Source organism: Chelonia mydas, chromosome 1 (assembly GCF_015237465.2).
Source record: "Chelonia mydas isolate rCheMyd1 chromosome 1, rCheMyd1.pri.v2, whole genome shotgun sequence".
NCBI classification, from domain to species: domain Eukaryota; kingdom Metazoa; phylum Chordata; order Testudines; family Cheloniidae; genus Chelonia; species Chelonia mydas.
Genome location: NC_057849.1, coordinates 182,285,471 through 182,310,717, shown reverse-complemented (window position 1 = coordinate 182,310,717; position 25,247 = coordinate 182,285,471). Strand labels below are relative to the sequence as shown.

Below are 25,247 nucleotides of genomic sequence, written 5' to 3'. Positions count from 1 at the left end.
CACTGGAAAGACAGACACACATGTACACACCCCTTAACTTCAGCAGGTTTTGGATCAAGCCTCTGGGTGGTGGTGTTTGTGGCCTGCCCTTAGCAGGCTGGTGTAAGCCAAAAATGGGCAGAGGGCAGGGGGTGAGGTGTCTAAGCAGATTACAGTCTCCCTTTCTGCCATCAGTGGGAGCAAGAGGGATCATTGTTCAAGAGAGCAGACTCTGCTGAAGTAAGGGAGAGGAGTGCAGGTAATGAGTGTGAGGGCAGGCAGATGGCGCTCGCTATAAAGGCAGGGGTTCACATGCAACAGTTTCATTCCCTAGTTCATAAGGAAGCTGTTCCCATAGCAGCGCTTCATCTCACACTCCCAATGCCCACTCTGCAATACTGCTATCCCCACCCTGAACTCCATGCAGCAGGACTCCATGGGGCACTGTTTCAAAGTGCTGAGTCAAGTGTGAAAAGTCGGGACGGGACTGGGGGGTAATAGGTGCCTATCAGACAAAGCCCCAAATATCAGGACTGTCCCTATAAAATCAGGACATCTGGTCACCCTGGCTGAGTCATGGTTTATCTGTGCAGCCCCCACAGATTTTAATGTGGGAGAGGTGGATAAAACCCAACATCTATTTTGAAAAATCTATCCCTTGGAAAAAAGAAAAGGAGGACTTGTGGCACCTTAGAGACTAACCAATTTATCTGAGCATAAGCTTTCATGAGCTACAGCTCACTTCATCAGCTGAAGTGAGCTGTAGCTCACGAAAGCTTATGCTCAGATAAATTGGTTAGTCTCTAAAGTGCCACAGGTACTCCTTTTCTTTTTGCGAATACAGACTAACATGGCTGTTACTCTGAAACCTATCCCTTGGAGTTATTCGTAAGGCTGGAACAGTTCATGTGTGCAGAGGAACAGCTGGTGGATGTCTGCAGAGGCAGCTTTTTGCTGCCTTATGAACTTTTAATGCCGCAGGGATGGCTGAACGATGGGAAGCTCTTAACCTGTGTACTCCGAATATCTGATCAGCCCTTGGGAGAACAGACACACCTCGGCCCACAAGGCCTATGACCAAGCAATTGTCAGTTTCTGTAAATCACTCTGTGCCGGTGTGTGAGTGGCTGACTCGTCACTCCTTGCACTTGGCAAGTGTCCCCACATGAGCCAAACTGAAGAGATAATTGGTTAAGGACTGGATGATTAACTAATTAACAAGGTGATTCATTGCTTCAGCTGAGGATAAGACAGACAGGCTGAAGGAGGGGAAGGACAGAAGGAAAGGCCAGAGAAGCCCAGAACCTCAGGGAAGATACCTTTCCTACTGTGCCTAGGGAGAAGGTAAAGGGCCTATGCTGGGGGGGAACAAAGACTTGTATAGCACACTGTAAATAAATTAAGCACATGGTGGTGAACCTATGCAGGAGTGTGTGAGGACTGTTTGCAACAAGGAATTTGGGGTGAGGGACCCCTGTGGGAACAGTTAGCCTGGTAATTCTGTCCCGTGGATAAGGGGCTGGACATTGCACGAAATGCTCTGAGGACTTGGGGCTATGGCTATTGCTAACCGGTACAGAGAAAGCAAGGTCTGGAAAGCAGTGCTTGTCCTGCCAGAGATTGGTGGTTTCAGGGAGCTGATCTGCAGCAGGCAGACAACATCCCTGCAAGCTAAAGGCAGGGAGGGGTGAGGAACCTCTCAAACTTGGGTGCTCTTGGGTAGTGTCTCACTGGCTTTTCCCCTAGCTTTGCTGTCAGATCCTAGGCAACTCATTTAACTTCTTCACCATACCCACACTGTAAAGGAAGATGATAATGATTTGCTGCCTTGGGGAGCACCTTGAGAGCAATGGAGAAGAAATACTACAGAAGTGCTGATGATGCAGGTGTCATTTAGATAAGTGTAGATGCCTTTTTAGCATCCTGTCAAACAGGCACACCCATTTACCTGTGAGAGGATCTGGAATAAGATCTATAACCCCAGCATTCACTTGGCAGAACTAACACTGGTAGATGTTCACAAAAAGAAAAGGGGTACTTATGGCACCTTAGAGACTAACCAATTTATTTGAGCATAAGCTTTCGTGAGCTACAGCTCACTTCATCGGATGCAACTGATGAGCTGTAGCTCACGAAAGCTTATGCTCAAATAAATTGGTTAGTCTCTAAGGTGCCACAAGTCCTCCTTTTCTTTTTGCGAATACAGACTAACACGGCTGTTACTCTGAAACTGGTAGATGTTATGTCTTCATCTAAGAATAGGTACCTACACAATATTTTACACTTGTGTAAGCTCTTTGAATACTTACCGTTCTTCTTCCCAGCATCTCTGTGTGCTTTGTAAAGGAGGGCAAATCTTTATCCATTTTATGAGGGAGGGGGGCTGAAGCCCAGACCAGTTAAGTGATTTGCCCAGCGATCACACAGGAAGCCACTTTGAGAAGACCATGTATTCTAACGCCCAATCCTGTGGTCTTCCTAGTGGACCACAATGTGTCTTGAAGCAGTGTCACAAACTACAGAACACTGCTGAAATGCAGCCCGTTCTAGGGAGGAGGGCTGTGCTCAGGCAAACCATGCATTGCACACAAGTGGGAAGAAGAGGTTAGCTTTGTTTTGGACAGAAATACTGTGGCAAACCCCTACTCTCATGCAAAGTGCTTTGGGATCTTTATTTGATCCCAGAGGACCTTGTTTTTTTAGAGTCTCAATTAAAAGAACCACATAGAGTGACTTGCATGAAATTGAAGTGATCTACCTCGGGGTGACAGGAAAGAGTCAGCGCCATAGGCATTCTTATCTGTGCTTCTGGGAGGTATTTGAAACTTAGGCCTCTAAGCTATAGATAGAGTAGACACAATAGCTGAGGAGATACAAGCAACTGAGAAATACAGTGGAGACAGCAGAGAGGGAAGAAGAACAGGAGGACTTGTGGCATCTTAGAGACTAACAAATTTATTAGAGCATAAGCTTTCATGAGCTACAGCCCACTTCATCGGATGCAGAGAGCTTAGGTGGTTGAGGGAGAATAGGTGACCCAAATGTTGCTCTGTTGGTGCCCTATATGCTCTCCCATCTTGATGCTCCCTTTGTCCCCTTCTCCAACAGGCAGCAATGAGCCTTATTTTTTGGCCCCTTGTGTATAAAATGACTTAATGCTCTTCCTTGAAATTCCTCTGCAAATCACCGCTTTCAGCCCGTCCTCTATCAATAGCTTCCTCTCCAGATTTTGTCCCCAAGTGTTAATAGATTCATTTGTAAAACATACACGTAGGACTCCACTTTGTATCTCTTGACCGTCCCTTGTTGCACCCCTACTCCTCCCATACACACTCCCCTCCTCACAAGGTGTTTATAGTTATCCCTTACTATTTATTCCAAATTTAAGGCCAGATCCTGCTAAATGCTGAGTACCTGCACAAGAATGCTAATAACTCTGCTTCCATATAAGTCAATGGAAATTGAAAGTGCTCAGCACCCTGTAAGATCTGGCCCTTAGAATGTAAATTCTGTGGGACAGAGACCGGCTCTCTGTCTGTAAATTACTACATACAATTATGGTGTTGTAGACTGTTCAGCAGTCCTCCTGAACAGACTGAAAAGAAAGATGGATACCATCCTACATGAACAACAATCTTGATTTAGACAAGGGAGATTGTGCACAGATGCTATTTTCACCCTGAGATGGATTATTGAGAACACAATTGAATTCCAAGGCAGTCTTGCCATCAATTTTTTGTGGACTTTCAAAAGGCATTTGATAGTGTAAACAGAGAAACAATGTGGAAAATTGTGGAACAATTGTGGAATTCCAACAAAATTAATTAACATTAGAATCATAGAATAGAATATTAGGGTTGGAAGAGACCTCAGGAGGTCATCTAGTTCAATCCCCTGCTCAAAGCAGGACCAACACCAACTAAATCATCCCAACCAGGGCTTTGGCAAGTCGGGCCTTAAAAACCTCTAAGGATAGAGATTATGAAGGCATTCTATTCCAACTCAAAATGCTGCATTAAAATGGAAAATGGATTGAGTAAGCCATTCAGCATCAAGACAGGTGTAAAGCAGGGTTGCGTCCTGTCTTCTTTTTTGTTTATGCTAGTCATCTACTATGGATTAAAACAATGCAACAATGCTGCACCCCCTGGCTGGAAGTGGTGTCCATCATATACAAGGTTTACAGTTGGATTCAATGACTCTCAGCACCCCCATTATACAAATTGTTCCAGCACCACTGCTCCTGTGGGTATACAAGGACCTGTTGAGAGTTGCAGAGTCCAGCTGTCTGCAATAAGCTATGCAGCAGCTGTGCTGCTCTTGTAGGAAAGAGCTTGTATTGCCTTGTCTCTCTGGCTTGTATGTTTTTTGTCATTTAAACACTTGACGGTCATGGAGATAAAGTAGGGGCATAGAGCATAGCAGTATGTGAGGCCCTGCCAAGGCATTTGTTTTAAAGCTTTTAACTTCATTTTGCTCTCCTTTGTCTATAAACTTTTTGAGAAGTTTGTAAAATTGTCTGTCTGTCTTCCTCCAAATGGTTCCAGCTGTCTCTCTCCCCCTTACCCTGGCCGCTTTTCACATGGTCCCTATTTCTCATCTTAAAAATCTCCTTTGATTGTCATTCCCTGAGAATGCATGGAGCCGAAATTAACGAATGTGAACTGATTTTTATTAACAGCTTCCTCTCACACCTCACCTAATATTTCCTCCAGGCAATCTGTATTCATGTTCCAAAGTGCTCTGATAATGGGATGTGTTAAGTTTTATGGTAGCTGCTCCCGTGGAAGCAACAGAGGTTTTAAACACACCTGTTTTCTGTAGGATCTAACATCAGGGCTATATATCTATATAGAGACGTTTTCTTTGGTTTCTTTATGTAATTTGGCTAAAATCCAGCCCAGGTCATTTCTAACTGGACGATAGTAGTGGCGTAATGTGGTCAAGTTTCCTCCACCTAGTTCCTAGTGGAAAAGCATCCTCAACCCAAAAACCACCACCATGCTTGGCGATTGTATGTGCGAAGGGGCCCAGAACAAAACAGGCAACAGGCGGAACTCTGTTCTCACCCCTAAAGATCTGTCCATGTCCTCTTGTGAGCTCCGAGTAATCCAAACCCGGGATGCTGGGGAGGGTCTAGCATTTGGTTTTTACAAAATGTTTAATCCCGTCTCTTAAGAAGCTTTGTCAGCATAAGAGGAATAGAAATTGTGACTATTCAGGCTTGTCTGCTATTTCATACCAAGGGCTCAGTTATGCCACTCCGATCCGGAGCCAGGCTGTGAGGAGGGTAGGGTGACCAGACAGCAAGGGTGAAAAATCGGGAGTGGGTGGGGGTAATAGTCAGGGCTCTTTCCTATGTAAGTGTCTATCAGGACTGTCCCTATAGAATCGGGACCTCTGGTCACCCTAGAGGGGGGCGAAGAAGCCTCCTGCCCAAGTATTGCTGGCTGGAGCTGTTACTCTTGGTGGTAGAGAAGCAGATGTAGCACCTCTAGCCCCAAGTGCTCTCAGCAGTAAGGTGTGCTCCCACAGCTTCACAGCTGGAAAAGAGTGAGCGCTTTCTCTCCCCGGGGCAGACCTTTAGCCAACTTTCTAATATGGTAGATCTCGACCTTTTCTATCCCCCTCTCCCCCGAGCTAGCTGGGATCCCTACCACTTACCAACAGGGGGTGTTCACAGCCCCCTGATATCTGAAATTCCTTTTGTGACAGTGACCACCGCTTTCAGTGCTCATAGAGTTCAGGCAGGTACATTCCAGCTGCCACCAGGGCCGGGCGGTTGAAGGGGCTCTCCACATCCTCTCCCCCAGTGGACATCAATCATTTGGCTAGAGTCACTCCCTTGTCTCGAAGGAAAAGGCTGATGTGATAACCTGTGGCACTGCCTAGCCCATGCAAACCTTTTTTTTTTTCATGCTTTGCAGAGACTCTGGTCTCCAGGGTTCTGAAAAGCCTAAGGCAAAACTAAGCATATACAAGGCACCTTGGTGATTACAGATAATCATGTCAGGGACTTGTACTTTTTCAGTGGTGTGTGAGTGCAGGTCCTCAAGAAGCAGAACTCACCAGGCCTGTACCATGGATTGCTCACCAAACCCACTGCCATGCCAGGGTAGGATAGGGCTAGAGAGCTTCAGTAACAGGCTTACTGACTCCTGATTAGCTTCCTAGTTTCACTTACTAGTTCCATCAGCTGCGGCTGCAATGCATCTGATTAGTGACTTGTACGTGTTGCTCATTGACCGGCGGCTAAAAGCTCTAATACATGCAAGCATAATGAGCACAAATGGTAGAGGGCTGTGGGCATTTAGGAGCAGAAAGTCACCCTAGGGGGAGTGCTATCCCTGATGCCATATGTACATGTTCTGATGACTTTATGGCTGTATAAAGCCCTGAATGTGCTGCTTTGTCCCATCCAGCTTTGAAATGTCCCAAGTGATGTGGCTTTCACCACTTCCCTTGGGAGTGCATTTCATAGTATAATAGATCTCACTGTGAGGTCTCATTGCATTGCTCCTAGTCATAGTCACTCTGACCCCCAGGTCTAAATTCTCTTGCTCCTTGGTTTTTATCCTCCGTTTGGGAAGGGAAGGCAAAAACTGTTTCACAGTAAGTGAAACACCAAAGCATCAAGCATTGGTCACACACTTCTATAGGGCTGCCCTCAGGAGCTGAGGGATTCATGTGACTCGTTACAGAAGAGTAATAGGATGTGATTGAGTGAGGATGAGTCACATCCACATGAGTGCAAGACAAAGATGTCGGCATCCTGCCTTTGAAATCCCTCAATAAGTGTCTTTGTCATTCCTCCTCTCAATAACACGGTCTGTTGTGCTAATAACTGCTCCTGGATCTGCACACGATGTCCCGACTTTCATCTTCTGCCCTTGCTATCAACACACCCCAGACACACAGAATTGGGACCCTGCATTCAGTGCTGGGCACAAAGGCTATCTACAGCCAGATCATCTCAAGCTCTGCTGTCACAAGCTGTGCTGGGTCACCAAAGGTATCTCAAACTCTAGCTCAAGCAGGAACTTTGACAGTTACTTTTAGCACCATAGCACGAGTCTGAATCTGTAGACCCAGGCTCTGAGACTTGCTGCTGTGTGGTTTTCTGGCTTTCTGGGTAGACATGGTCCAAGATATCAATACAAACTAAACCCCTGGATCTGAACATCTGAATGTTATGGAAGTTCAGATCCAAACTCTAAAGTTTTGGCCCATTTCTGTGGGCACTGAGATTCTACAACACTAGATTCAATATAGACAGATCTCTGGTCTGTGCTTGGATGGGAGGCCACCAAAGAATGCCAGGTTGCTATAGAAAGCAGTGTTAATTCAGTAGGTAGCACTCTTACCTCTGGATCAAAACAAGACCAATGCCCCATCCTAGTGCTAAAGACCACTCTGTGGTTGGAAATGTCATCCTTCAGATGAGAGGTAAAACTGAAGTCCTAACAATTTGTGGTACTGAAAGATGCACTTTCTCAACAGGAAGGGTGGTCATGTTGGTAGCCTGATTCCAACTGGGATAATTCTATCCTGCCTCCATACGTGCCCCCTGTAATTTAATTTGGATGCAGTGTTCTTCTTAATTTGTGTCCTAAATGGTTGTTGCTTTGTACTACCAAGTAGTTAAACACTATGGTCTGTGCTTTTTGGAGGAGTAGGTCACGAGGTCAATCCTCTCTGGTGTCCATGAGGTTTATGCACTTGCAGAATGAGAAATAGTTGATGAGCATCAAATCCACACAATTTTAAGGTGCGGATGAGAAGTAGATGATAGATAGGTAGTCTGTAGCAGCCATGGAATTGCTAGAGCAACTGACTATGTTTAGCCTGGAGGAAAAATTCACCGAGGGGTGTGCATGTGTGTGCTGGGATGTTGTCTTACAATATATAATTGCCTAAAGGGATATCACAAACCAAGATTTGGTAAGAGACCTTCTCAGACCCCAAAACTATGGACCTGCAAGTGTGAATGACTGGGAGTTAGTGTTTGTTTTTTTAAACAGTCACACATATCTGCTCCCTTGAGTCACATCTGCTCAACTTTAATACAGTAACAAGAAGTGAGACAAAATGCTAGAAAATGTACTGCAGGGAACAACGTTGCTCTGGCAGGAAGGTGAAACTTCCATTCCCTCACTACCAATGTCAAGGTTTGACTTCTGCTAGCCCTACAGAGCCAATGTGGCTGCGGGAGGGGGAGATGAACTCTCTCCCGCCTCGCACATCACCCAAGTGTGAGCTGAGTTCAAGTTACCCAGTTGCACTTGTAGGTAGAGCTGGTCGAGTCCTCTATAGTTAAGGTTGCCTGACACTTCCCATTCTCAGACCCTGGTTTTCACTTTGCCTCAGGCTAATTCTTTTTTTTTTTCTTTTACGTTTCAGTTAAGATGGTTCAGACATTTCCCAGAATGAAGTTAGGGGAAAATATAGCTTTAAAAAATTCTTGCAACTGTTTTGCTGAAGCTCTAGTACCTCCATGTTTTGAGCAGGGACTTTAAATTTGGCAGAGGATTCACCCAGCTGTTCGGGCTGTGCCTGCTCCTAACAGAATTCCTATGTTATGTTGGAAAAGTCACTTAAGCCAAACTTTTCCCTGGGCGGAGCGGCACGACCAATGTGCTTCTCATTTTTCTGGTGCCCAGCCGGAGACACTCAGGTCTGATCTGCAGAAAGGCTGAGCACTTGCATATGCAACTGAAGCCAGTGGGACCTGGGCTCTGAAAGTGCTGTAAAAATGCTAAATATCTGGAAAAAGCAGGCAGTAGGTGTCTCACGTTGGGCACCCAACATTAATGGATACTTTTGATCTCAATCTTTCTTTGCCTCAGTCCCCCATGGAAAAATGGGGATAATAATACCACTTTACCTTTTCACCAGCCCATGTAATCACTAGTAATTAAAGAGGCACAAAAACTTTTCAGATCCCAGGCTGGGTTTTCAGGACAGGCAGTTAGAAAAAACACTTTCGGACTTGCAAACTGAACACAGCATGTCTGCAAACATCTGGGAAAATTAATCTGGAACTCCACAGACTCACTTTTCAGACAACAAGTGCCCTTTAAGGTTCAGATTAATTACAAGGAAGGCCTTCTTTTCCCAGAGAGGCATTGAAATGAGCAATGAAATATGTCTATGGATGAGTTCAAGAAAAGGATTAAGGTTCATTTAACTCATAACAGACCTGAGCAACCACTGATGAAAATAAGATTCACCTGCTAGAGATGCTAGTGGGGGCTGGATGGCTTTACTCCAGCCTTAATAGTTCTAGATCTTTTCAGCACACTTCCACTCCTCAACCGAGCATGTAGAGACCAGAACTGGATGTAGTATGCCAGTATCAATCTCACCAATACACTATAAACAGAGGTAAAATAACCTCCCTACTCATTACTCCTGTTTATATATCCACAGATGTCATTAGCTCTTCTTGCTGCAACACCATACAGGGAGCTCATGTTCAATTGCTTGTCCAGTATAGGATCCTCTATGACCCCTAGATCCTTTTCAGAGTCACTGTTTTCCAGGACACAGTCTCCCATTCTGTAGGCATAGTCTGCGTTCCTTATTCCTAGATGAACTTTGCATTTCCCCATATAAAATGCATTTTGTTTGAATGGGCTCAGTTTACACAAGTGATCCAGATCGCTTTGTGTGACTGCCCCATCCTCATCATTTATCATGCTGACAAGTTTTGTGTCATCTGCAAACTTTATCAGCAGTGATTTTATATTTACTTCCAGATAACTATGAAAATGTTGTGTAATTTCGGGGCATGTATGGATCCTGCTGGTGGTGCCCAAGGTGAGAGCTGGTCGAAGAAGCCGTTTTAGAAAGTCCCCAAGGATGAGGATTCCCCCAACATAGAGGTGGTGCCTTCAGGAAGTATTCCCTGCCTGACCCCACTGCCACCAGTCCCCTTGCCCCAGAGATGATTTGTTTAGCCTCAGTCAGTTTGTATTCATGTGCAGTGATAAATAGTAAGAGACAGGAGTTCGTCACAGACAAATCAGCCTAAATTAACCTCATTTTCTTCTTAGATAGGCTAACGAGCTTAGAGGATAAATTCTCCTTTAGTAGAGTTTGGTGCTGGCTGCCTCATCAATTATCAAAACCATCCCTCCCCTTTGAGTATCAGGCCTGATTGCAGCTAAATAAGGCTCGGAGCTACCTTAACAGACTTTCCACCAGCCTACTGTAAATCTTCATCTGCTTGGATTCCCCTACTCCCCAGCCCATTGCTATCTTCCCCTGGATAGACTCTGTCTTCTCACTCCCATCTCACCCTATCAGCAGTACTCAAGGCTGCTGCCTGCTACTCTGTCTCCCTGCTCCATTTAGTCTTCCTCTGACCACAAGGCCTGGATCACAAGGTTCCTGCCTAATCACCTCTGCTGACTCTCCAGCTATATACTGCATTTAAAATAGGCCTCTCCAGTGCTGCCTATAACCAGTGAGTTACCAACTAGATCCCTCCACACTGGCTCTTGCTGGGCACTAAGGAAATGTGCAGAGATATACCAGTGTTTCATGAGACTTCTAATACATTCATAAACATGGCAGGAACCCAGGATATTAAACACATGCATGAATATCCTTGAGTTGCTGTCCAGAGCCAGCCCTGCATTCACAAATTGTTTCACGTGTCACTGAGATGCAGCTGCCTCTGGGTGGAAACCTGGCAGCTGTTCAACAATGCATTAACATACAGCCATGTTTATAAACAGGAATAAGGAAGGGTGGTCTTGCGGTTAAGGCCTTGGACTGGAATTCAAGTGATCTAGGTCTGGTTCCTGACTCTGCCACCAACTTCCTGTGTAACTTAAGCAAATTGCCCTAATCCATGCTTTAGTTTCCCTTTCTGTAAAATAGGGGTAATAATCTGGTTTGACTTTTGGATTGCAGACTCTTCAGGGCAGGGAGTAACTCTAGTGGCTATGTGCACAATGCACAGCACAACAGGCTGGGCCCCAATCTCAGGAATTACTGTAATGCAAACAGCAGTTTAGACGATAAGTGCCACTGGTGCTTTCCTTATTCACTGTCCCTTCCCCACTCTATTCATGTAACGTTTCCATGCTCTGCTAGTTGTACCTACTGAGACAGTTGTACAGAATAAGCACGAGCACGGAAGTCATACCTCCTATTATGTCGTCTAATTATCTTGCACTGAAGCATTGTGCTAGCTGAGCGCCTTGCAGAGTTATGTGAACCCAGCTGGGCAGGCTAAACATAGATTCTGTCGCTGATTCTTATACAAGAATAAGAATAGGCAATATTCCTTTCCAAGAATGGGCAGGGATTTTTGGTGGCTCTTTGAGGGAGGGAGCAGGGATCACTCTTTAACAGGGGGAGGCCATGGCAAACAGCTGGGTATTACCTTCCATTATGAAAACCATAAGGTTTAAGGTCTGTCTTGACTCATGTGAAAAGGATTTGCATGGGCTGTGGGCTATTCTCTGAAAGTTCAGTCCCCTGCTTGTCTCATTCTAGTCCTTGGTAGGTCCACTGTTCCTTAGTAAAGCAGCCACTGTTGTAGATCTTAGTCCTGGAGGGAAATGTGTTTAGCCCAGGCACTGTCTACACCAGGGATGATATTTTTTTTCCAAAATGTTTCCATGGTGTCTAACAGTAGAAGACATCCTGGTGTCTACTGATACCTCACTTAGAAGGGTATCATTTAGGCTTGTGTAAAACAGTGTCAACAGCCAGGGGCCTTCTACTTTAGGGGACTAATGTTGCAAATGTAAGCTATGCCTACTTGGTGTGGAATCCTTTCTCCCGCTAATGGTGGATAGGCCAATTAGAGATGGATGAGCCTGCTACATAAGAGAGTTCGTTCTTTTAGCTCAGGCAGCAGAGGCTCATCCATTATGATCCAGGGGTCTCAGGTTCAATCCCCACTGCTGATGACCCCGCCCCCACCCTCCCGGGGCATCAGTGTTACATTAACACTAGTGGAGTTGAACTGGTGCCAGCAACGCTAGGACATCTTAAATTTCCCCAGTGTAGACGGGGCCAGAGCTAATGTAAGCCTAACCCATTGAAGGCTTTGAAAATCAAGGCCTCCCAAACTTTGTTTCATTTCGTAGCGAATGGTGCACCAGAGCTCTAGAGGGATGGCAAACTGTGTTGCTTAGTAGCTGAGCAGCTGTCTGCTGCACCAGCTGGAGTTGTTTTCAGTGCCTGGAGTTCCATTCCCAGGTAGGCTTTGTTTTGTGGATAACTGTGGTGAAGCCCATGTCTTTCAGGGAAAGGTGAGAAAATACTATTTTAGCAGCTGTTGTTAGTTGGGTGTCCAGTATCAATGAGGAGTCATAGATTCATAGATATTAAGGTCAGAAGGGAAGATCCTGAGGCAGCAGGAAATGCTGGTGATCCCAAATTCTATGGTGTAGAGTTCATGCTGTTTGGAAACACTTGTGACAGAATGAATCAATTTTTGGCTGCATCAGCCTGGCCCTAGGGTGTGTTTGTGTACTCCACCTTGGCTGATTATGGCCCAGTCAGGCTGAGTCAGCAGTAGCAAAAAAAAAAAAAAATCCTTTTTTTCTCTTGATCTCACCACCATTATGCAATGTTTTTGGAAACTGTCCATTGCTGATGTCAACATCACTTGAAAGTAAATGGGAAAGAGAGAGGGCTAAACTGCTGGGATCTTCACTGCTGTTCAGCAAACCTGATTACCTTTGCCCATTTTGACACAGGAGAACCAGTATGCTCCATTTGGCAGTACCAGATGCTTTCCCTGATGATCTGAAACCTGGAGTACTGTGAAGAGTTCAGTTGTGCTTTGTGGTCTTGGTAAAGATAAAGCTGCTTTTCCCCACAGAAGAGGTCAGAAGGCTACTGAGAGCCCAGTAAAACTCCCACACAGAAATACTTATCTAATGAAGCTATTGTTGCAGAAATCCTGAAGGTGATCCTAGATTCTAAGAGAAAATTATCTTAAAGTCCAAGTTGTGACTTTTTAAAATCACTTTTCTTGGGTGTGGAGGCCAAAATTTTCTAAAGTGGCCTCTGACAGGTATGCTTATATCTTTGGGTGCTCAACTTGAGACACCTTGACCTTTATTTTTAAAGGTGCTGAGCACCCACAACTCCAGATGAAGTCAACAAGAGTGGTGGGTGTTTAGACACATAGGGCCAGATTTTTCAGAGGGGCTGAAGTTGAAGTTACAGCACCATAAAATGGAAGTGATGCAGCAGTTAATTCAGAATTACTGAATTCAGAATTGTCTGCTCCAGATTTGATTCACTTTCAGGCACTGGGTCTGTTGCTCTGGCAGCGTAAAGAGTCCGCAGTGTAAATGAGAATCAGGCCCTCTGTTTTCTATTGTGAAGCAGAACATGTTGAAATAGCCGTGGTGCATTCATTGTGTGCTTTCCCAATATTAAGTAGTGGTCACATCTTACACAGTTAGGTGTGGTGGTATCAAATTGACCTGTTGTCAATCTCCGCCAAATGGCCAAAGTCTGAATAGCAAACTTGAAGGGTGACATCAACAATATTCAAAACAAAATGGCTAGTTTGGGAATTCTTTTACAAAGTCAAACTGGGCCATGGTTTATCCCAAAGATCTGCTAAGGTGCATGACCTGGGCCTGGGTTCAGGCGATACTGGGAAGATTTAAATCTTCTACAAACTCTAACACTTCTGAGGAACCATTTACAACAGGGTAGTGACCCCTAACATGGTTGAAACACTTCGGTGCTGCAGCGTAGACTGGCTGAATCCCTTGCTAGAGTCTGGAGGCCTGGCTTTCTGGAGGGGCAGAATGGTGACAGCTCTCACTGACTCATTTGGAGTTGGGGGTGCTCAGCAGTTCTGAAAACCAGCCCATCATTATGTCTTTGTTTGCGGGGGAGGAGTGGGTGTGTAGTGGGGGGAGCTTAACAGCTCCCTATTTAGTGAAACTCTCAAACTGGCACTTCAAGTGTGAACTGTGTTTTTTAACCATATCAATGGATTAGTGTTGTAAACAGCCCCCCAACAAGCAAGGCTTGCAGCAGAGATGGGGATCATGGAGTTTTTCACTGAAATTGCAGGAAACATGCAGTTGAGTGTTGTTTTGATTCAAAACCAGGTAAAACTTCAGTTCTAACTAGGGCTTGCTTTGAGTTAGGCCTAAACCAAAATGCAAGAGGTTGAGAACCCATATGGATCAGGAATGACGTTTGGGCAAATCCCTCCTAAATGATTGTTGGAGATTCCCCAGGCTCTGTGAACTGACCTTTCAACCCCAGAAGTGAAGAGGTACAATGCCAGGACTGTACTTATGTGGAAGCCCTTACTCCTGCTGCCCATGTGGTGGCTCATCTGTGACTAAACAGGGTGCTCTGCTAGATGCTTTTCACCTGCAGTTTAATGGAGAAAAATCAATAATTCCCTAAAAGAAATGCTTTTTAAAAAATGCAGCACGTGGGTTTTCTAACACACATAGCTAAAAATTGTGGCACCTGCTATTTGTCTCCCCCTGGGGTATATATATTGAAGGTAAAAATGTTACATTTTAAAAATTAAGGAGATCCCCTACTTGAGTTTCTTATTTGGATTTGAAGTATCACCCAAAATGTGCTAGGCACTTTCCAAGCACAGAGGAAGAACTTGTTTCTGCCCCGAGAAGCATACAATCTATCCCTGGAAATAAACACAACTCAAGCAAATCTGAACCAAACTGATTTTCTTTTTCTGTTGCTTGTCTAGGGATCACTAATGCCTCCAAACAGTGAGCAATCACAATAGTTCAAATGACCTTGCTGCATAGCTAGGCAGAATTACCTTTGCAGTAACCTAGTCTGGTACCTAAAATAGGCTCCAAGGAGTTTTGCTTCTGATGGTTCATGGTACAGATTGTTGAATTTGGTCGGGCAGATCTCAGTTCATAGTGATCACCTCCCTCTACAGAGCAGATCTCACTTTCCCAAAGCGTGTGGGTGTGCGTGCGAGCGTCCTTCGGTGTGTTTGCCCCAGGCTTACATTGATACTGAGGCTTTCAGTTGCAAGGGTTAGATTGTTGTTTCTTTGTTTTCAACAGCAGGAACAAATTTGACCATTTCAAGTGCTCCCTGGGTAGCAGGTAAAGAATGTTTATGGGAGCACGTTAGAGCCGGTTGACCTCGCCTGGGAGAATCCCCTCTGTCCTTGCAAAATGCTGATCTTTTATCTCCTCCTGTAACAGGCACTTGCCTTCAAGGCCTTTCACAACTGTGCTGCTCCCTACTTATCTGTTCCAGTCTCTTACCACATTGCCCCTCTTGTCCTGTCTGCTTGGCCAATGGTGCCAGCCTTAGCTACCTGATTCTCCCACAATAATTTCTTGCTTCCCCTTTCACAGGGAACACGTCACTGGACTAGACTACAAGGCTCTCCTCCCCAATCTCCACCACTGCTGTGTGCTTACGTCGTTAATGGAAGGGGAAGCACAGCCATCTCTATGAGGAACTTATTTCTCCTGGAGCTCCACCTCCTCCTATCTCCTCGCTAGCTGAAGAAAGGAGGACTCACGATGCAAAAGAATCTGAAGAGGGAGCTAGTGCTGGCACCTGGCTGTGCTGGTGCTGCCAGCCTTTCTTACCTGTGGATGGAGGAGCAAGAGTTCTTGCTTAATGGAAAAAGAAGAGGTGTCCCAGCTGGGAGTCTCCTAGCCACCTTTTCATCCCCCACTTCTGCTGCCTCCCCACCCCTGCCAATGGGAGAGGGGACAGAAACCTCCCACCCATCCCTGCCCCTCCAAACCAAATGATACATGCATTTTGCATAAAATCTCTCTTTTGAAATGTCTTTACATCTTCTTGAGTGCAGGAAATTGTTTGGGGCACTTCAGAAATTTCCACAGAAGTTCATGGATCCACAGAAGATGCCCCTTTGTGTGTATTTTCACATCGGTTCAAGTTCTCCGTTCTGGGAGAAAAGGAGGTGGGAAGGGCCAGGGCTGAGCTACTGTGTGCACACAATTGTTTTCCTACTTATAGGCACTTTTATGGCTATGACCTCACTTCTGGTGCATTGCTTCTCATCCCTCATTCTCTTCCACATGCTGTGCCCCGTCCCCACAAGATGATGTAATGCTGCATTAGCACATGTCAAAACCTATGACAACAGCCAACAAAGTTGGTAACCTGTCCTGAGCTACTTCAGTCCCTGGCTGCCTACAAGAAATTAGCCAGCTAATAATGACTGATTGTCAGAGGCAAAACAAAAACAACCCCTGGCTGCCCTCCTCTCCCAGTGTTATTCAGTGATTCAGTACCATCCCGTTGCGCATGTTCTTAGCAAATGTAGCCACATAAGTTTGTTCCTGTTAAATCTGTCCTCCTTTCTCCTCCTTTGGCTCACTCGTTTAATTTTATCTTCAATTAGATAATGAGATCTTTGGGGTGGGAGTCGTATTTTACTTTGTATTTGTACAACACTTAACGCAATGGGGCCTCGATCCCAGTATAGGGCTGTTGGGAAATGTCACAATTCTAAATAGTAGTCATTAATAATAATTCAGTGGCCATTAATATCCCAAATCATTGCTTAAACTAAAAGGGTGGGGCATGGCTTTTGGCCCAAACTGTGGGCTGTTGCAGAATGATTCATTACTTTATTTTGGCAAATGTATTTTCATCTGTTAACTGAACTCTGATTTCGAGCACTCTGTGTGGTTCTCACGGCTGAGGGAATTTCCTTCCCTTTATCTGCTTGTTTTCTTCCAATCTGGGTTAAAATCAATACACTTAAATAAAACAATTGGGCTGTGTGTACCTCCTGCTGTGTTGTGGCAGGAATTGAAGATGAGGGACCAAAGATTAGTTAAGTCATTTTCTTCTAAAGTAAATTTACTGTTGACAACCACAGAGACTGAATTTCTGTACTTAATCACAGCATGCAGAGCTGCAGGACTAGCAGCCCCAATGCCATGCCACGCCCTGACCATGTGCCTCAGCCCTGACCCTGCAGCAACAATCTGGAGGAAGATTCGTCGGCTGAGACTGTCAACAAGGGAGCTGGTTAGTCTCTGCTCTGGTGGTTTGTTTTCTGACATGCTACTAGGCAGTGCTTAATTTGCTACTAGGCATCTCTGGGCGTGGCAATTCACAGCCCTGGCACCTCTGGGCTTGGCAGTTCATAGCCCTGACACCTCTGGGCTTGCTGCATCCGTTATGAATGTAAAAAAAAAAATTTTGCTTGTGCCCCAGCACCTCTTCCATTGCAAATTAAGCACTGCCACTAGGAAATAGCTTGAGACCACCCGCTCAGTTCCGTCAGCCCCACTGGACAGCCATTAGGTGAGTGATGTTTGTCCTGGCCCTAGAGAGGGTTGGAAGCAATGACCTAGAGATGAAAGGTCTGTGTCCCATACACCCCCTTTTCCCAAGCCATCCATTTCCCCAAGTTATAGCACCTTAGTGGGGGACGGGATTGCCATCATTTTTGTGTGAGTGAAAGACGCTGAGCGTCTGAATGCCAGTCACGTGGAAGGAGAGGCGGACTAGCTTGTGTCAGCTTTCCTCCTCCTTAATGGAAATGGAAGAGCACAGAATGGATTTCACCCCTGATTTTGTATTTCTTCTCTGTGAGGGGAAGACTTTCTGGTGGGGGCAACAGACCCTCCCCTTCTCTCTGCCCCAGGCAACATGGGGTTTGTGATAAACCATCACATTATAAACACACTGCTCTGGCTGTGGTTTCAGTAGAGTTAAACCTGCATGCAGAGCCTTCCCGTCAAAGAGTTCAAGGGAACGGAAGCCACCTGGGGGCCACTCAGTCTTTAAAGCACTTCCTAGGTGCTCTGGGCACAGCTGCTCTTCCTTCACAGGCATTCCTTAGTTCTCTGTCTCTTTAAACTGCTGTACAAACACATGCACAGAAGCTCCATATTACAGCAGTTCTCCACCCTGCACAGTGTGGGGCTGGGAGGGGGGGAGGGTAGGTACAGCTCCTAGGGTACTCTCTCCTTGGGTCTGTGGAAAGGGTTGCTGGGAGTTGACCTGAGGCACTCCCTTCCTGTCCACCAATAGGGACTTATCCCACTCAGTCCAGGGAGCAAGCCCCTAATCTGTAAAGGTATTTAGGTGCCTAACTCAATGGGAGTTAAGTATCTAAACACCCTTGCAGATCTGGGCCCAAGAGACCGGAGGGATTGCTGCAGAGAGGTTCACAGCTTCTATAGGTCCATCTGTCCCTGTGCCCCAGAGATCAAAGAACCGAGGGGTTGGTACAGAGCAAGACAAGGTGCTCCCTGTCCCTTCCCTTGGGCTCAGAGCACTGCCTTCCATGGCACTCTCAGTTCAGGGAGGGAGACAGCTCCTTGCAGAGTGATGTGAATACCTCCTTTCCTTCCCCTGCAAAGAGCTCAACATTTATGCATCCTCCTTAAGTTCGAGGAAAAAGAAACAGCAATCTGGGACCTTCAAGAGGCAGCATGCGCTGCTGTTGGTAGGTGGCCAAAAGCACCATCCAAGCCCTTTCCTTTCTGATTGGCCACCTCTTCATTCTCCTGCCTGAATCATTCAGTGCTCTCACAGTACAGTACTTGTGATGTCACAACTGTGGCTTGTTGGAAATTTTCCACCAAATTTTAATGGAAAATTGGGTTTTTTGATGCACGCGCATGCACACACACATTTTGTAGGTGTCTGCTTTCCTCAAACTTTTGATTTTTTTCATTAGTTTTCACAAGCTTGCTTTTCCAGTTTAAAAAAAAAAGTCAAAAATTTGGCACAGGAAAATTTTCCAACTGGCTCTAGTCACAATTCATTACTATAGGAGCAAATATGGTGCATCTATGACATGACAGTTCAGCAGGGAAGGGAGTATGATGCCACAATCCAATGTGGTGTTTCCCTGACAAGAAGGAATTGTGATGTCCTAGATTTGAGAGTAGGGTTGTCAATTGTGGTTGGAAGTATTCCTGGAGGTTTCATCACAGGACATAATCTTTAATTAAAAGATTAATCTTTAATTCCAGAGACTCCAGGACAGTCCTGAAGGGTAGGCAACCGTACTTGAGAGTGATATGACCTGTGATGTCATTTCGTCACTCTGGAAGTGTGGTTGTAATACTCTGTGGCTGTGATGTCAGAGTTCATCACTGTGGATGTGATGTCAGAAACTCTGGATTATGTCATCACTCAATCTCTTGGGACTAAGTTGTGATACTCTTCCTCATCTTTACTCTGCAAGTAGTCCCATTGGATTCAGCAGGACTGTCCTGAATAATCACAATCCAGGCCCTAGGCTAGAGGATGCAACTGAGTGGAAACAGGCTGTTTACACACAGATACCTTAGCAGTCAGCAGCACCAGGAAAGGAAATACAGAAACAGATATGACAGTTACATAGGGGTTTCATAAAATATTAAATGGAGAGACATTTACAGGAGTGTGGCAGCACTGCTCTACTTTTGGCTGTCAGATTCCAACACAAAGATGCCAGTAGGTTAACAAGCTACCTCTGGAGTGGCTGAGGTGAACCCCCTGCAATAAAGGAGGGGATGGTGATGCCTTTGGGTCCCCACAGAAGAGTGACCGCTTTGCAGTGAGAACAGGTGAAGGTTATGCTGCGGAAAGGATGTAGAATCTTCCTCATGCTGCCCTCCTAATGTGCCTCTCCCCAGCCCTGGACAAAACCACTGCTGAGGGGTGGGGATGGGGGAATTCAGTCTCCATGGCCCCTTTCTTGGCATCTCTGCTGAGACTTCCAAGAAGGGAGATAATTAGGGCCTTAGTCTCATTTACACTATGACCCTTTTACGTGGCAATGTAAAGGGGCCATCAGGTGGGTGTGCACAGCCACTCACCCACTTAAAGGCCCCCTTTACGCAGCCAGAGCAGTGTGTTTGTAATGTGATGGTTTATCACACACCCCATGTTGCCTGGGGCAGAGAGAAGGGGAGGGTCTGTTGCCCCCACCGGAAAGTCTTCCCCTCACAGAGAAGAAATACAAAATCAGGGGTGAAATCCATTTTGTGCTCTTCCATTTCACTACAGCTACTGCCGCCTATGGGCAATAGCTTCAGTGCACTGCTGACCTGACTGAGACCGTGCCTCACCCATCCCCTGCCTGCCCAGGCAGCCATGCACTCTCCTGTGCTGGAGCTCAGCAGCGGGGTGATAAGAGAATTCGTCTAACTTGGGTTGAGTTAATAAATTAAAATGCAGAGACTTAATCCCTGTTGCTAAATTGGAATGTAATTCAGCTTATAACCACGGCCCAATCCATGTGAATTACAGTCACTTTAAATACCACCAGCACTGGCCTGGATTTTACATTCTCCCAGGCGACCCTAAAAATGGAAACTGGGATGGTCCAAAACACCACAACAGGTGAGCTCAGAGAAAGCCGAGTTGGGGGGGGGGGGGGGGAGAGAGGTGGGTTTCTCTCCCTGCTCAGACTGCCTAGATAGGGTTAAAATCTGCTGAAGGGATGCATGGAATTTGGCAGCTCGACATCTGTATGATGCGAGCGAGGGTTTATCCTCCATCGAGGGGGGATGCTGCTGACAAACCAGCCACGCTTTTATCTTTAATTTAAACTGTTTATCCGAAGAGGTTCCCCCGAGCTTTAAAATAACTGTTAGAGAGCTTTGTTTGCCTTGCAGCATCTGGTTTCTGTAAGACACATGTACAGTTCCAAGCAGCAGTGGCGTTAGGTGGGGCAGACTGTCTGTGCTTTGTGTGTCTCACTGGTTACTCTAGAGGTGGTTGTGGAGTCCAGTAGCAGCAGAGTTCACTTCCTGCTACTGACCTGGAAAACTCCTCAGGGAAGTCTGCTTTGCTTTCATGGAGATTGTTTGGTGTAGGGGGCAAATGCCAGGGGCCTGTTTGAAACAGGAAGCTGGCTGGGTCCTCCTCCTAGAATTGAACTGGAAAGTCCCAGGGGGAAATTTGACTTTGTTTCAGGGGCTGCAAAAGTGGCTGAATTCAAGGGGTGTGAAATACTCCATTGGTAAGGGAGAGTAGACCAGTTTTAGGGAAAACAAGACCCTTCCTCCAAAGCTTCACATGTATCTGGATCCAAAGAAACCTAGAACTGTCAGGAGGGTTCTGAAATTTTCAGGTTACTTTATGTTGTGGTGTTTTGTTTTGGGGGAGGAAAGGCTTGGTTTGTTTGTGTGTGTGTGTGTGTGTGTGTGTGTGTGTTGTTTTTCCATTTTCACTGATGCCCTGGCACATGATTGGAAGATGACACTAGACAAATTCAGATGGGAAATGAGGTGTGAGATTTTAACAGTGAGAGTAATTTAATGTTTGGAACAATTTATAAAGGGTCGTGGTAGATTCTCCAGTTCTGGCAATTTTAAAATCAAGATTGGATGTTGTTCTAAGGCGTATGCTCTAGTTCAAACAGGCATTGTTTTGGGGAAGTTCTATGGCCTGTGCTATGCAGGAGGGCAGACTAGATGAGAACAGTGGTCCCTTCTGGCCTTGGACTCTACAAATCCTTGTTCCAGAACCTGGAATGCTGAAATACTAAGGCAAAAGGCGAGGTCTTATGGGGATCTCTAACCTGAGCAGAAAGAGAAACTGTAGAAATCTCTGAGACCGATTTGGAGCTATGTCAATTAATGTCTGCTGGGGATCTGGCCCTGAATTTCTAGCTCTCAGGCCTCTGCTCAGACCTCTGTAACCCACTTCTTCCTCATGCTGGCAGAAGCCTCTGTGGATGTTAAGTCTTAGCACAAACGGGTTTTTATTCTGACTGGGGTTTCTGAGATCTGCCTCAGTATCAATAAGTCCAGCTCTCTGTATCAAGCAAGGAAGAGTCTATCCTCTGTTACATGCTCTCTCTGATTTACACAAGGCTCTGAATTCTAAATTTCCAGAGGCTCTAACTGGAGCTGCTCCATCCCATGCTCCCCTCTCTTTAACTGGCGTGGCAAAGAAATTGCCTTCAGGTCTCTGGCTGCTGCAGCTGCTGCAGGGATTTTTTTAATGTCTCTACACTAGGGATGATTGACTTTGAGGTATTGGTAGAGCAATCCGGGGGAGATAGGGGTTTTTAAGACTGGAATAGCAAAGGGTGTGGCTGGTCAGAACTGAGGTGTATTGGCAGGGCTGTTGTGAAGGGATGGTGCAGGAGTGGAGCCTTTTATTTTAATAAGCATACAATATTGGAGGGGAAAAAAGAATGGCAGGGTGTAGACTCAGATATGAAATAGGGAGGGCAGCCACTACTGCTTATAGACAGAGAGGCAGGGGCAAGGGTACACCTAAAGGAAGGAAGGGGCATCTCTCTGGTTTCATAACTGGCAGTCCCGCATGGCCGCCTTCCCCAAAGAAGACCTGTGAATGCAAGGAGAGCTTTCTGTGGTAAGCAGTGTTGCGGCCCAAGGAGGAGAACTGAAAAAGTACCTTACTTCTAGTGATGTCACTTCCCTTTTTGGTCAACTGTCCCCATTTAGCCGGCTGACCTCAGCTGCTGCTCGCTGCCTTATTCTCTGCTGTGCCGCTCAAGTTGCAGTGTCCTCTCATGAGACAGGCCCTCAGCTCCCTGATCATCCTGCAGCTCTTTTCTGTGCCTGTTCCAGCTTAAATTCATCTGTCTTGAACGTGGGTGACTAGAATTGCACAGCATTCCAGCTGAGGTCTCACCAGTGTCAAGTATGATGGCATTGTTTCTTTAGTAAGACGGGCCACATAGGATGTATAAAGTGAGACATTTCCATAGTAGCTGAGCAAGGGCCTCCCAATTTTTAATGTATTTATCCTCACAACACCCTTATGATTTGGGGCAGTGCTGTTATCTCCATGTGACAGATATGGACCTGCCCAAGGACACACAGGGAATTGAGCTTGGGGCTCCCAAGTCCTCGGCAAGTGCCTCAAGAGAGGAAGGATGAAGTCCAGGGGTTAAGTGAGGCCACACAGCTAATTAGTGACTACTGACTCCTAGACAACTCCTATCTAACAGTGTGAAACAGTCATGGCGGGAAGGTAACTGGAGGCTGGGTTGTAGAACAGGGCTCCACCCCTGTCTCCCATCCTACAAAGCTTTAGTGCCTATGAAGGGATTTTCAGCAATGCACCCCTCTCCTTCTGAAAGTCGAGGGCTATAGATGCTCTGCAGTATCACCGGAGCAAACATTGACACCTTCATAAGAGGTTAAGATGGGGAGGGTGCACAGCTTTGGAGAGCTGCCCAGCCCAGTGAGAATAGGATAGTGTTGTTATGGTCCCTGAGCCAAAGTCCTGTGAAACCCCCTCTGCTGGGTAGTGTCTCCAAGTGTGCATATGATTACTGAGCCTCCAGGCCCTCTATAGGAAACCAGTCAATCCATATCCTTCTCATATGAGTCATCACTGAGAGCTGTAGATCCAAGCGGGCCTGTGCGGGAGTTCTGATCTCTCTAGGGACCAAGTGGTGAACCTAGGGATCAAATGGAGCAGGCCCCTGGACCTTACAGTCGATGAATAAATCAAACTGTTTGTTAAACTGAATCCGTTCCTTTTCCTTAAGCTGTGAGGTTGTGGGATGCAGTGTTAGGGACCCCTCTTTCAAATGTACCTTGGGAGCAGTGAGAGAAGGGTGTGGATGGAAGGGGTGTACGCTCCAATTAAGGAAGGAGGGAGAAGCAGACGCTGAGAAACTTAAATTTATCCCATTTGGCCATCTGGATAAGAACTTCCTGCGGCAACTGGTTACACATGCTGATGGTGGCAAATGGCTCCAAGGATGAATCCGCTTTCTATGAGTCTGTAATACTCCTAGCGCTAGATCACTCCTCTGCCTTAAACAGGTGTGCGCACACACCCCAATGGGAGAGCACCATCCTGCAACCCCACCACAATCCGATTTCCCTTCCCCATGGACAATCAGATCCCAGCCACGCGATCACCCATGCAGCCACGCAGAAACCCCCAGCCTGTTTCCATCTCCCAAGGTTCTCAGTCCTCCCAGGAGATGGTGATATCTCACCTGGCATGAAACATTTTCTCTTAGGGGGGGATACAGCTTAGTTAATGCCCCTTCCTAATGCTTTCCAGAGAACTCCGAGGGCTGCACATGCCATTGGCACAGCCCCAGGCAATTAATTCTTTCTGATATTGCTATGAGTGCCCAAAGCATTCAGGATGGAGAACAACCTACAGTGGCAGAAGGACAGACATTTGCTACTGCACTTATCAGGCTGCCCACTTTCAAGGTTTCTCCTTTCTCATTGTTGCAAGAGGAAATGTTAAATAAAATCATCGAGACACCCACCAGGATAAGAGATTATAGACCAGAACCAGGTGAATCAATAGTATAGACTGCGTGATGTGGAAGTCCCAGTATGAAGCTATAAATCAATCCCCATCTTGCACACTGTAAGCGGTGGTTATAATTATAAACCAAGGCCTTCACGTGCTCCAGTGGGGAATTATAACCTGCTCCCCACTAATGGACTAGAACTCTAGGGCCTCAAGCACGTAGTGATTCTGGCCCCAACTGCAGCTCCTTTTATGCTGACAGAACTGGTATAAAGAGACTTCAGAGCCAGGGGAAGTGGCCCCCTGGGAGGGTATCTCCTGCATGACACAGAACTGGCCGAACAGCTCTGTGCTTCCCCCCAATCCTCGCAACCCTTAATGTAAGGGTCTGGCTCAGGGAAAGGGGGTAGGGCCAGAGGAGCTACTGAGCTTCTGCTATTCTTGTCTGCAAGAATGCCTGGTGGGTGAGTCCTTTCACCAGAGTTTGTACTGGTCCCTGGCCAGCCCCAGAGTAGGTGGGGCACAAAGGTGACAAACACCCATCTTTATTCCACTCCATCCAGCTTAGCTAAACTGCAGTTCAGAATTGTGGCCAATAACCTGGACCACTCTCATGTTCCTGGAAAGGAGTTTATAAACTGGGACGTCTGGACAGCTTGGTAGGAGTTAAACCACAGTTCTGTTTGCTGCCTGAAGGCACTGAAATCATTAGCAAACCAGGACCTGGTATACCCCGCTCCATGACAATCCGGAGTGCCCCCTGCCTCAGTGAGAGATTGGTAGCTCACCTTCCCCCCACCCCCGGCCCATTGTCACACACACCCTGAGAGCAGCTTCAAAATCAGGGTCCCTGCAAGCCCCACTAGGCTCCAGGCTGGGTCCCTGTACCGTGGCAGGAGCCATGCTTCTGGTAAAGCTCCTAACCCATCTAATTTGAAGTAACCAAATCACTCTGACAGAGTGGAAGCCTGTCTTGCAAGCTGAGGCTGTATTTGAAGTACAAAGGCAATATAAGTTTTTGCTGTGGCGCATCCCCAGAGACAAATGCTTTCTGAATTATTAAAAGCAGCCCT

General features: G+C 46.2%; 1 long non-coding RNA gene across 1 annotated transcript; it reads left to right on the top strand.

Moving 5' to 3' along the window:
• Positions 1 to 1,146: 1,146 nt before the first annotated feature.
• On the top strand, positions 1,147 to 16,837 carry LOC114019705. The gene is made up of 2 exons (XR_006288023.1): positions 1,147 to 1,323; positions 15,333 to 16,837. It is a non-coding gene; the product is annotated as an uncharacterized LOC114019705 (long non-coding RNA).
• The last annotated feature ends 8,410 nt before the right edge of the window (positions 16,838 to 25,247 follow it).